Below are 12,982 nucleotides of genomic sequence, written 5' to 3'. Positions count from 1 at the left end.
CAAATACATCCAAAAATAACAGAACACCTGTGAGTTTTCACACTTGCTATTCAGTTCAGGGTGAAGATGCATCGAAACCAAACCTCTAATTTTAAAAACCATAAATCGAGAGAACAACAGACAACAGTTAGCGTTACTCGCTGGTGGTGATCAATGGATACAATTTTCAGCCCGAACAGTTGCCTGGTTGTCTAGATTTGTGCTCTTGAATATTGAGCTTTGCCTTCGATTCATGTTCATCTTAATGGAACATTGTTCCATTATTTTAATTTACATTAGAATCTGATGATTCTGGGGAAAAATCAGAAGAAGTTTTAGACCTTTCAGGCAGACCTCTTCTCTTCTTAAATGTCTGGAACACATCGTCGATCATCACATCTGAAATGTCTATACGGCAAACGTGCCTCTTAGAGTGGTTAAAAATATCGTTTTAGTGATTCATTAATCATTCGACTGTAGGTTGAATTCTGAGTGCTCTCCAAAAATTTTAACTCATTTGGACGAAAACTGAGACTGCACAAGTCCTTTATAAGGACTGTTTATTTAAGAAAGTGGACACGTATTTTTTAAAGCAAACTGTTTATTTTCGAACAAATGTTACGTTTTGTATGTTTAGCGATATTGTATCAGGAGAAAACTTTGACAACCAAGAAGATTATAACACAAAAACAGTAAGGCATTGCTCCGCCAGTCAAAGTTTAAGCACCACTGCGACAACCATCCGTCACCAGCCTGCCAAATAACACCAGCACAGCAAATCATTCTCAATACATAAGCGCACTCAAGTACATAAGGGAACGAAGACGAAACAACTCCACACCTAACAGCACGGATGGAAGAGCCGTAGGAGAAGAAGCGATCTCTACGGTGACGTTGCTCAGCATATGTGGGAGAGTGATTGCCCGAAGGCCGACACACACACACGCCAACCAAAGCCAGCACGATTGAGCTAGGGCGAGAAAGATTTTTCATCGTCGTTCCATTGTCAGTCCCCATGATGCGATCGGTCGGTTCGGTTTAATAAGCGGATTTTGCCACAAAAAGTTAGTGCCGTTTAAAGCCGGCGAAAGAGAACTTTTGCAGTTTTCCATAGTGAAAGGTTACATAGTTGTTACCGGCCGTGGCGGAAAACATCCGGACGCGAAAGGCGCCAGAGCTCATCATCGTCACGTGGCCATACGGTGAAAGGAAGGATCACGCTTTTCGCGACAAATATCAACGACCTAGAAGGCACGAAGAAGCATTTTAGAGTGGCCAACCGCTTCGAAACCGACGTGATTGTCCGATCACGAGATCATCGCTGGCATCAGGACGGGCACGCATTGTTCAACAATAAGAACGCCGCAAATCCATTGTCTGCTGACGCTACTGCTGGGATCGCGATTCCGACGGAAAGAAAGGGGGTAGGTACGCTACATTGTGTGGGCAAAATGGCCGACTAATCCGTTCCTGATTTAGGGACGATTTTGCATCCACCAATAGCGCATAGCCACTGCAAGAGCCGTAGGAGGACCTCGAAGCGAGCCAGGTTGGCTGTCGCTTCCCTCGAAGCACCCACACACGACGAGAAACCCCTTATTGGGTATGTGTAGCCGGCAATCAAGAACGAGCAGTCACTAACCGGCAGAAAAACAGGGTTTTTTCGTTGCAGTTTTGTTCTTTGGCTCATCGAAGGAAGGCCCAGCGAGTCTACACTCAGGGGTTCCCAACACCGCGGTGGAGGATCGTCCGTAGCCATATCAGCAGTTGACATTTGGCACATCGGAGGAAGAGCGGACTGTGACTCACGACCAGGGGTTCCCAACACAGTAGTGCAAGGTCGTCGGCGGTGAATGACCGTCGAGAGCTAGCCGCTTCAGCTGAGGGGGTGCAGGAGCACAGAGCGTGCGACGACGGCGAGCGCAGACCGTCAGAAAGAATGCGGAGGCTGGTGGAGCTAAAGGCGGCGGGAGCATAATGGCCGGTGCCGTGAGTACTAGCAATCTAGGATTAAGCCACTATATGTAAGAAGGGATAGAAGATAGGCCTCGAGGTCAAGTTTAGGAGTCAGGCAGTCATGATGGCACCCAATATATGCATTTAAAATGAATTACTCGTTTTGTGATTGAGTTGGAGCCCTTTGCCTTCAGTGTTTGTGCCGAATCCCCTTTTGATAATGGTAGTTCTGCTCTACCGGGTCGGGAACTTGCAACACTGGCGCCCAACTGAAAATCCACAACATTTAGCTACCGTTCAGCGATTTTTTTGGTTTTGTTGAGCTTTTTGGTTTTGTGCATTTGATTATCCGGCCTTGATAATCAAGGATATTTCAACCCTTACGCATAAGATTTGATATTAAGATATGGATTACACACATTTGACTGACGAAGAAGTGACTTACGAGTTGGCTTTACGCCACGTAGTCAACCTAGGTCCGACCACCCACAGAGGGAAGGTTCTCCGCCTCAAGGCCCTAATCCAAGAGGAGAATCTTAGAGATAGTAAGCCCACTAGCTCGGAACATGTCATGAGTTCCCAATCCAATATAGAACTTTGCGAGTCGCAAGTTCAGCAGCTACATATTAGCACCGAAGCAGCCATTCGGGCAGCTGATAATGCAGCTTTGAGTCATATCCGGACACGTCTTTACCACTATCGCGACCGTTTGAAGCTAATCCGCCCTCCGAGTGAGTTGCGGGAGACGCATGGCATGCTAACCGTGCATGTCGACGTGTTGTTGAACAAAATCTACGGGACAAGTGTAGTGAGTGGTGTACCAAGGAGTGAGAGTGTTGTGAGTCAAGCACCGTCGACCGGTGCAGTGAGACGAAGCAGTGGTGAGAACGAAGGAGCAGTTGGAGGAACGACGGATGCCACGATTCCGGTAGGCGATTCTTCGAGGCAAGACTCCACACCACCATCGGTGACGTCATTCTCTGGTGGACAAGGACGAGGATTGCTGTTTTCGAGTTCGTTTCGAGACCGAGGCAACGAAGACACTGGGGAAAGGGAGTTTGGACAGCAAGCCGCATCACCACCACCTCCCTACCATCCCCGGGATCGCAATCCATGGAACTCCACGACACGGGAACACCAGTCGCTAGAAACCCGTGAACTGCAAGCAAGGATCACGGAGATGCAGGAGAGAGAACAGCGGATGCGCGAAGAATACTACCGAATGCGAGATGATTTGGAGCGGTTGATTCGCCGAGAACGACCTGCGCCGGAGCGAGCGGACGAAAGGAGAATCCAGAAGGCGGTGCACAACTGGCCATTCAAGTTCCGAGGCGAGAAGGACACGACGTCACTCAACGTGTTCCTGGATCGTGTGGAGACTTTTGCGAGGTCGGAAGGAATGAGCGACGCTACTCTTCTGAGCTCTATCAAGCACCTTCTTCAAGAGGACGCCATTGACTGGTATGCGCGAGCAACGTCACAGAACCTTTTGCGGACCTGGGACCAGTTCAAGCGAGAGATCCGCAGAGAATTTTTGCCCAGCGGTTACTCCCAAATTCTTCGTCTGGAGGCCAGCTTCAGATTCCAAGGAAGGGAGGAATCCTTCGCGAAATTCTACCGCGACATTTCGGCGCTCTTCCGCTTCGTGGATCCACCAATTCCGGACGATGAGAAGTTCTTCCTGGTAAAGAAGAACATGAACGAGAACTACGCAGCTATCGTCACAGCAGCAAGACCACGTTCACTGGAAGAAATGGTAGAAGTTTGCACCGGTTACGACGAGACAAAGATGCTCCTGAATAGGCAACGCCGTATTCCAATTCCGCACAGCGCGCTTCTCGAGCCGAACTTCGCCACGCCAGTAGCAACCAACAGACCACCACCGATTCAGCATCAGCAGCAGCCACACCGGTTCAGCAGGGTCCATGCGGTGGAGCTGGAAGAAAACCACCATGAAAGAGAAGCAGGGGAAGAGCAGTGTGAAGACGCATGGCAACACACCATCGACGAGCTTGTTGAACAAGTCAACGCGCTTAAGATGAACCTGGAGCGAAGATCGACGAGGCCAAGTTTTACCACACGCGACGAAAGACAATTCAGATCGACAGACAGGCTCAACCGAACCGAAACTAACGTTTTGGGGGCAGGGCGGCAGCAAGCAAGAGAGACGCAAGCACAGCAGCAGCGACCGCAAGCCGTACCATATGAACCACGTCAGCCACAACAGCAGCCAGAACAGGTTCAAAGAGGACAGGGCTGGCAAGCACGACAGTGGACTTTTCGCACGGTAGAGGAATCGAACGAAAACAATCGAAGAAGCTACCGTCTACAGCCAGAACCGGTCAGCCAACCGGAAAGTCACCATGAAGAACAGCAAGGAGCTCCGAACAATCAGCGGCTAGCCATGGTTTGCTGGAACTGCGACGAGGAAGGTCACAGATTCATGGACTGTCCGAAGCCGCAAGCGATCCTCTTCTGCTACCGGTGTGGGCGGAAAGGCTACTCGTTGCGCAGTTGCTTCACATGCCGCACGGACGCGGTAAACTATCCAGCGGAGAACCAGCAGTAGAGGGGAGCAGCTCTCCGCACAACTTCGGAGACCCCTCCGTTATACCCGAATTCGACAACATCAACTCCGTCATCATCAATCTCGGAAGCGACAATAGACCGCACGCCGTTATTTCAGTGCTAGGAAAGGAACTCACAGCTTTGCTGGACAGCGGAGCGAACTGCTCTCTGCTAGGAGGAGCAAGAGCCAAGCTAGCAGAGGAATGCGGTTTGCAGAAAGGAACCGTCTGTGGTGGAATAAAAACGGCGGACGGCACAAAACATAGAATAACAAATTTCGTCTATCTTCCTATCGTATACAACAACCGCAACGAAGTTCTTCCAGTGCTACTGGTGCCTTCCATTCCGGACTGCATCATTCTCGGAATGAACTTCTGGGAAAAGTTTGGAGTTAAAGCGGTGTGTTGCACAGTCGAATCCCAGCAGGAAGAGGAAGAAGGCAGCGAAGAACAAGAGATGAAGCAGCTGAGTCCCGAACAGAAGAGACGTCTAGAGCAGGCGATCCAAAAGTTCCCAAAAGCGGTTGAAGGCAAGCTAGGACGTACCAGGCTGTACGAGCATCGAATAGACGTAGGAAACGCACCGCCACGGAAGCAACGGCACTATCCCATGTCGCCGTATGTTCTGCAGGAGGTGAATAGAGAGATCGACCGAATGTTAGCGCTGGACGTGATCGAGGAGGCGCAGTTCTCGCCATGGAACAACCCGCTGGTCGCCGTCAAGAAGAAGACTGGGCAATATCGCGTTTGCCTGGACGCTAGACACCTCAACTCCATCATGGTGAACGAGGGCTACCCGATTCCCCAGATCGCGGCGATTACCAACAACCTCCGGAGCAGCAAGTATATCTCGTCCATTGACCTCAAGGATGCCTTCTGGCAACTACCTCTCCATTCCGGTTCGAGGCCGCTAACAGCATTCACCGTCCCATCCAGAGGCCACTTCCAGTTCAAGGTGGTCCCATTCGGATTATGTACAGCTAGTCAAGCTTTGGCGCGACTTATGACACACCTGTTCGCCGACTTAGAACCGCTGGTATTTCATTACCTCGATGACATCATTATCTGCTCCAAGACCTTCGAAGAACACATAGCACTTCTTGAAGAAGTTGCCCGCCGGCTGTGCCAAGCAAATCTCACGATTTCGGCGGAAAAATCCAAGTTCTGCAGGAAGAGCATGAAGTACCTCGGCTACGTGATTGACGAGCAAGGCTGGCGTGTAGATGATGAGAAGATCCAAGCGATCGTGCAGTTTCCAACTCCAACGACGAGGAAAGAAGTACAGCGTTTTCTCGGTGTCTGCAATTGGTACCGACGCTTTATCGCCGGATTCTCGCAACTGGCGGCTCCGTTAACGAACTTGACGTCAGGCAAGACCAAGTTCCGCTGGAATCCGATCGCCGAAGAAGCGTTCCTCAAACTAAAAGCAGCCCTAGTTTCGGCGCCGGTGCTAGCGATGCCCGACTACAGCAAGCCATTCGCCATAGCGTGCGATGCCAGTGATACTGCAATTGGAGCGGTGCTAACGCAGGAGATTAACGACGAGGAGCACCCAATCAGCTATTTCTCGCAGAAGCTGTCAGCGTCGGAAAGAAAGTACTCAGTCACGGAGCGAGAGTGTCTTGCGGTGATCCGAGCGATCGAGAAGTTTAGAGGATACGTAGAAGGAATCCGATTCGTCGTGCACTGCGATCATGCAGCGCTCAGCTACCTGAAGTCCATGAAGAACCCGACGGCGCTGATGAGTCGTTGGCTGCTACGTCTGAACGCGTTCGACTTTGAGATCCGGTACAGGAAGGGATCTATCAACGTTGTTCCAGATGCTCTCTCGAGAACGGTGGCTGAAGCGGTGTTCACGGTTGATCAGGTGCAAGATCCGTGGTACAAGCAGCTAATCGAAAGGGTAAAGAGCGAAGGAGACCAGTTCCCGGACTTTCGCATTGCAAACGATACGCTGTTCAAGAACTGCCGCTGCAAGGACGAAGTAGGAGCGGTCTATCACAAGTGGAAGCAATGCGTTCCGAAAGAGGAGAGACTTCAGTTGATCCGACGATTCCACGACGAGCCAGCAGCAGCGCATCTAGGCTTCTACAAAACCTGGCACAAGCTCCAAGCCCACTACTACTGGCCGCAAATGCAGCTGGAGATTAACGACTACGTGAGGAACTGTGCGACCTGTAAAGCGTGCAAAGCACCAGGGAAGAGAATGATGCCGCAGATGGGAAACCCGAAGCCGGCGAAGACTCCTTGGGAGATGATTTCGGTGGATTTTGTCGGTCCGCTTACACGTTCCAAACGAGGAAACACGGTGCTGTTAGTAGTAGTAGATTGGGTGAGCAAGTACGTGATCGTTAAGCCAATGCGCGCAGCGGATTCGCAGAAGATGGTTGAGTTCCTAGAAGAAGAAGTTTGTCTAAAGTTCTCTCGCCCACGGTTAATACTGTCTGACAACGGGAAGCAATTCGAATCGATGGTCTTCAAATCCTGGTTGGCGAAGCACAAGATCGGACATATGAAGACGGCTTTCTACTGTCCACAGGTCAACAACGCAGAACGCGTCAACCGCGTCGTAGTAACCTGTATTCGGGCGTTGCTGGACGGCGATCACCGAGAGTGGGACGAAAAGCTACCGGCAATCACGGCGGCGATAAACGCAGCTCGGCACGAGGCGACGGGTGTGAGTCCGCACGAAGCCAACTTTGGGCGAAACCTGTTGTTGCACACAGACCTCTACACACAGCAGGAGCTCAACACGCCAGAAGATCCGAAGGTAGCGCAAGACCTGAGACTCTCAGCAATTCGTCGGATCCAGAAGCTGATCATCGAGCGGATCAAGAACAGCCACCAGCGGGCGAAGCAGCGATACAACCTTCGCACAAGAACAGTAGCGTTCAAGGCAGGAGATTTGGTTTGGCGACGATCGTTCGTTCTCTCGTCAAAGGCGGATCAGATCAACAGCAAGCTAGAGCCGAAATTCGTTCCGGCGATCGTGAAGGAAATCCTCGGGGCGAACCTCTACGTGTTGGAAGATGTTCTAAGCGGCAAGAAAGGAAGATTCCACGCGAAGGACATCAAGGCAGACTAAGCGAATGTGTTCAAGCTATGCAATCAGGCGGTGCCTGTCAACGAGCATGCAAAACGCTGAAGAAAACACCATCATTGGGCACAATTACAGCGACCAGGAGGGCAGAGAAGATCGATCCTGATTCTGCACTTCCGTTACATCGATTTGAAGACATCATCCACGGGGATCTTCGTTCCTAGAAGCGAGATTCCGGACCGGTCGAGCTATGTACCCAGGCGGTGCCTGTAGACCAACAACAGTAGCGATCAAAAACACCATTTTGGGAGCATGAACCACGAAGACTGAGTGAGACGAACCGCTGCAATATCACTCACCTCAGCAACACCGATTGTGAGTCGACAGCAAGGATTTCCGTTCATCCGAGCGAGGTTCCACAACTATAAAGCTATGTCCACAGGCAGTGCCTGTCAACCATGAGTACCAAGCTTCAAAAACACGTACCAAGCGGGAAAATGGCAAAAGTCAGGTGTGATGAGCAATAACTTCAATACGACTACCTCTCCACCTCGACAGATTCGTCAGCTTTGTTGTAGATCACGATCAACGCTAGAGACAGTACACGATTTGCGATCCCATCCTTCAGAAATCAGGACAGGCACAGTAGCAGGCAGGAGAAACAACAAGCGGTACCGAAATACTTCCATCGCGCCAGGAAGCGTACCGCGCGCCGTTCGCGAAGCGGGAGAAATCGCACCCTGTGTCTTTGGAAACGGGGAGCAGGGATCTCTGCAGTGCACCAGCTGGCTTTCGGATAGGAGGAGTGGAGAGTCGGAGATCGACGACCAACCATCGGTTCGACGCGGCTCAAAGCTTACGGCCACTATCAGGCGCGGCGAAATCGCATCTGGTATCACTGAGAGAGGAGGAGTCGAGGCGAGGCCTACGCGGGCAAGGGAGATTGGGACCCTGAAAGCCATCGTGAGTAGGGAGGCTCCAAATACCAACAAGGAGAACGCAGCAAGACATCAGCCTACAGCGGGCAAGGGAGATTGGGACCCTGAAAGCCATCGTGAGTAGGGAGGCTCCAAATACCAACAAGGAGAACGCAGCAAGACATCAGCCTACAGCGGGCGAGGGAGATTGGGACCCTGAAAGCCATCGTGAGTAGGGAGGCTCCAAATACCATTACAAGCACCTAGCAAATCGACGGCCTACAGCGGGCAAGGGAGACTGGGACCCTGAAAACCGTCGTGAGTAGGGAGGCTCCAGATACCAAAAACAGGACAATGAATCAAGCGTAGCGACATCCCGAGAAGCACCATCATCAAGCCATGTCGGCAGCATCATGCCAACCAGGAAGAGAAACACTCACACATAAACACACCTAGTGGTCAGGCCGTTAGCCGATCGTGACAAATCGAGCACATCATCAACAATACGACCACCCTCACTACACAGAGCTATGAGTGGCACCACTACGAAGAAACGAAACACGATCTCGGCAATCCAGCCAATCCACGACTGGAGCGGTGCACACGAACCCTCAAGTGTTTCCAGTCAATTCGAATGCGTGGCCAAGGGTTAAAGATCTGGGGGTCGTCATGGAATCTTCATCCCAACGGTAACGCGACCAGGGGCGCGGTAAAACCCTATTTCTCGGGCCCATGACGATTTAGTCGCGGAAATGCTTCTTTTCTCAGTATATCCGCACAAACCAAAACAAAACCATTTTTCCTTAGTCTGTAAATATAGCTTCTTAATGTTTAGTGTGCAATTAAGCCTATTCTAGTCAACACAATAGGCTAGAATCCAATTTGAATGATGATTTGCCGTAGGATTTGATGAAGCTGGACAAGGACTTTGGTCAGAGACGATTTGAGAGGTCGAAAAATCTGCCAGGCGCAGCTGGCGTAAAATTTGGTATAGATTAATATTATGTAATTAAGGCGATAGTGAAGATCTGATTTGGCAAGCAGCCGAGGCTTGCGTATGATGAAGTTTAGTAGAGTTAAGCACACGATGTAACTTGAGGTCTGCTCAAGAGCTTAGTTGACCGACTTGTCTCTGACCATCATCCTGGGAGGATGATTAAAGATTTGTTGGAATTTTTCATGAATTGTTTGATCACCAATTCATGAAAAATTCTTCCGCTACGGTAGAGTTGTGTTACGTTTTGTATGTTTAGCGATATTGTATCAGGAGAAAACTTTGACAACCAAGAAGATTATAACACAAAAACAGTAAGGCATTGCTCCGCCAGTCAAAGTTTAAGCACCACTGCGACAACCATCCGTCACCAGCCTGCCAAATAACACCAGCACAGCAAATCATTCTCAATACATAAGCGCACTCAAGTACATAAGGGAACGAAGACGAAACAACTCCACACCTAACAGCACGGATGGAAGAGCCGTAGGAGAAGAAGCGATCTCTACGGTGACGTTGCTCAGCATATGTGGGAGAGTGATTGCCCGAAGGCCGACACACACACACGCCAACCAAAGCCAGCACGATTGAGCTAGGGCGAGAAAGATTTTTCATCGTCGTTCCATTGTCAGTCCCCATGATGCGATCGGTCGGTTCGGTTTAATAAGCGGATTTTGCCACAAAAAGTTAGTGCCGTTTAAAGCCGGCGAAAGAGAACTTTTGCAGTTTTCCATAGTGAAAGGTTACATAGTTGTTACCGGCCGTGGCGGAAAACATCCGGACGCGAAAGGCGCCAGAGCTCATCATCGTCACGTGGCCATACGGTGAAAGGAAGGATCACGCTTTTCGCGACAAATATCAACGACCTAGAAGGCACGAAGAAGCATTTTAGAGTGGCCAACCGCTTCGAAACCGACGTGATTGTCCGATCACGAGATCATCGCTGGCATCAGGACGGGCACGCATTGTTCAACAATAAGAACGCCGCAAATCCATTGTCTGCTGACGCTACTGCTGGGATCGCGATTCCGACGGAAAGAAAGGGGGTAGGTACGCTACATTGTGTGGGCAAAATGGCCGACTAATCCGTTCCTGATTTAGGGACGATTTTGCATCCACCAATAGCGCATAGCCACTGCAAGAGCCGTAGGAGGACCTCGAAGCGAGCCAGGTTGGCTGTCGCTTCCCTCGAAGCACCCACACACGACGAGAAACCCCTTATTGGGTATGTGTAGCCGGCAATCAAGAACGAGCAGTCACTAACCGGCAGAAAAACAGGGTTTTTTCGTTGCAGTTTTGTTCTTTGGCTCATCGAAGGAAGGCCCAGCGAGTCTACACTCAGGGGTTCCCAACACCGCGGTGGAGGATCGTCCGTAGCCATATCAGCAGTTGACATTTGGCACATCGGAGGAAGAGCGGACTGTGACTCACGACCAGGGGTTCCCAACACAGTAGTGCAAGGTCGTCGGCGGTGAATGACCGTCGAGAGCTAGCCGCTTCAGCTGAGGGGGTGCAGGAGCACAGAGCGTGCGACGACGGCGAGCGCAGACCGTCAGAAAGAATGCGGAGGCTGGTGGAGCTAAAGGCGGCGGGAGCATAATGGCCGGTGCCGTGAGTACTAGCAATCTAGGATTAAGCCACTATATGTAAGAAGGGATAGAAGATAGGCCTCGAGGTCAAGTTTAGGAGTCAGGCAGTCATGATGGCACCCAATATATGCATTTAAAATGAATTACTCGTTTTGTGATTGAGTTGGAGCCCTTTGCCTTCAGTGTTTGTGCCGAATCCCCTTTTGATAATGGTAGTTCTGCTCTACCGGGTCGGGAACTTGCAACACAAATTCATGAGTTCTCTTGAAATACATGGAAACCAGAGTAATCTCGACCAAATTCACATAAGTTTGAACATTTATTGAGCATTCCTGGATAATGCTCTGACTTTTCTCTTGATGCCTCCCATCGGATTCTGCACAACTTTCTTCGTAACTTTTCTTTGTGTTGCTTACCACATTTTCTTGAAAAAATCCATGGCACTTGCTTATCTTTCATCCTTCTTAAGATGTTGTTTGATTATTGCCAAATATTGGGCAAATGGGGCGTAGTTATGGGCAATTCGGTAGAATCTGCCATGTTTGAACAAATTCGACTTTTTCCATCTTGATCATCTCCAAAGTAGCTGAAGCATAGTGAGTCGATGCTAGGCCTGGCCAAAACAATGGAGGCTTGTTATACTTTCGGTAGATGGGCAGAGGACGTTTTTAGATGCATTCAGTTCTGTAATTTTCGCCGTTGATTGAACCTGTTGTGAAAAATGTAGTACTTTTCATACCGCAGGAGCAAACTACTTGCCATAAAAAACTTTTTTTCCAAATTTTTCTGTTCGGATGTATTGCACGTCGTCATAAGCATCTGTTTTCGATACAGTATTGAAAAATTGGAATTTGGACACTTCGCGATTTAAGCCAAATCTCGGAACGACAGCTTTTCTTAACACCATTTGTGCAGAAGAAATCTGCGTGTCGCCATGTTAAACCGGTCTATCGCTCGGAATTTACAACTGTTTGATGTCAACTTTCTTCTGCTGTCAAAATAAATACTTGAGTACACACTGAAACAAAATTTGATTTTTTTTCCTTGGAATTTTCACACCAAAATGTTAACAATCAGGTGTCCGCATTCTTTAATGAATAGTCCTTAGTGTGTATGGGAATTACTATGGGAAAAGCAAGTAACTAATTCAATCGATTATATGCTTTTTCCTAATTTGATTTTTGAAGTTAGTACCATGCTGAAATTGTAAGGTACATCTGTCGACTACAATTTTATCGAAGACCGTTTTCAAATCAGACGTCTCAAATTAGTTATTCATTGCTATAAAAACAGAGAATCTTGAACAGTGTTCATTAGGGTGCGGCTTATTTTTCAAAAGTTCTCAAAACCAAAAATTCGTGTGGTCTACTGAATTTGAATCACATTAAAAGAGAAACTCCAAAATCTGAGCCAAAAATATTAACATTTAGAGGCGACGCAGGCGTCTTGAAGGTGAATTTTCAAGTTATAAAAAATGACCTTCAGTGAAGTAAACATAGCTTTGTTATTTTCCAACCAATTTCAAAACTTTAAGCGTCATTATCTTCAAAATTAAATTTATAAAAACTTTGTAGAACATCAAATTTGTTTAACCCCTAAATGTTAATATTTTTGGCTCAAATTTTGAGGTTTCTCTTTTAATGTGATTTGAATTCAGTAGAGCACACGAATTTTTGGTTTTGAGAACTATTGAAAAATAAGCCACACCCTAGTGTTCATTCGTCTACTAAACAGGAAACATTGCTGGGTCTTGTGCGAAAAATACCACACATATCGTTCTGATTCAATTTCCGCACATCTCCAAATTTCAAGATTCGCTGTATGAGAAACACTTCATATGAAATATTTCAAAAATTGTCGTAAGAAATTTCTTCATCTTAATATGCAGGCTAGTTTTCATAAGTATTTTCCATAGATATTATAAAAAAACAATAAAATAT

This window comes from Aedes aegypti, chromosome 3 (assembly GCF_002204515.2).
Source record: "Aedes aegypti strain LVP_AGWG chromosome 3, AaegL5.0 Primary Assembly, whole genome shotgun sequence".
In the NCBI taxonomy this organism is placed as follows: Eukaryota; Metazoa; Arthropoda; class Insecta; order Diptera; family Culicidae; genus Aedes; species Aedes aegypti.
Note: the sequence above shows the minus strand (reverse complement) of the source record.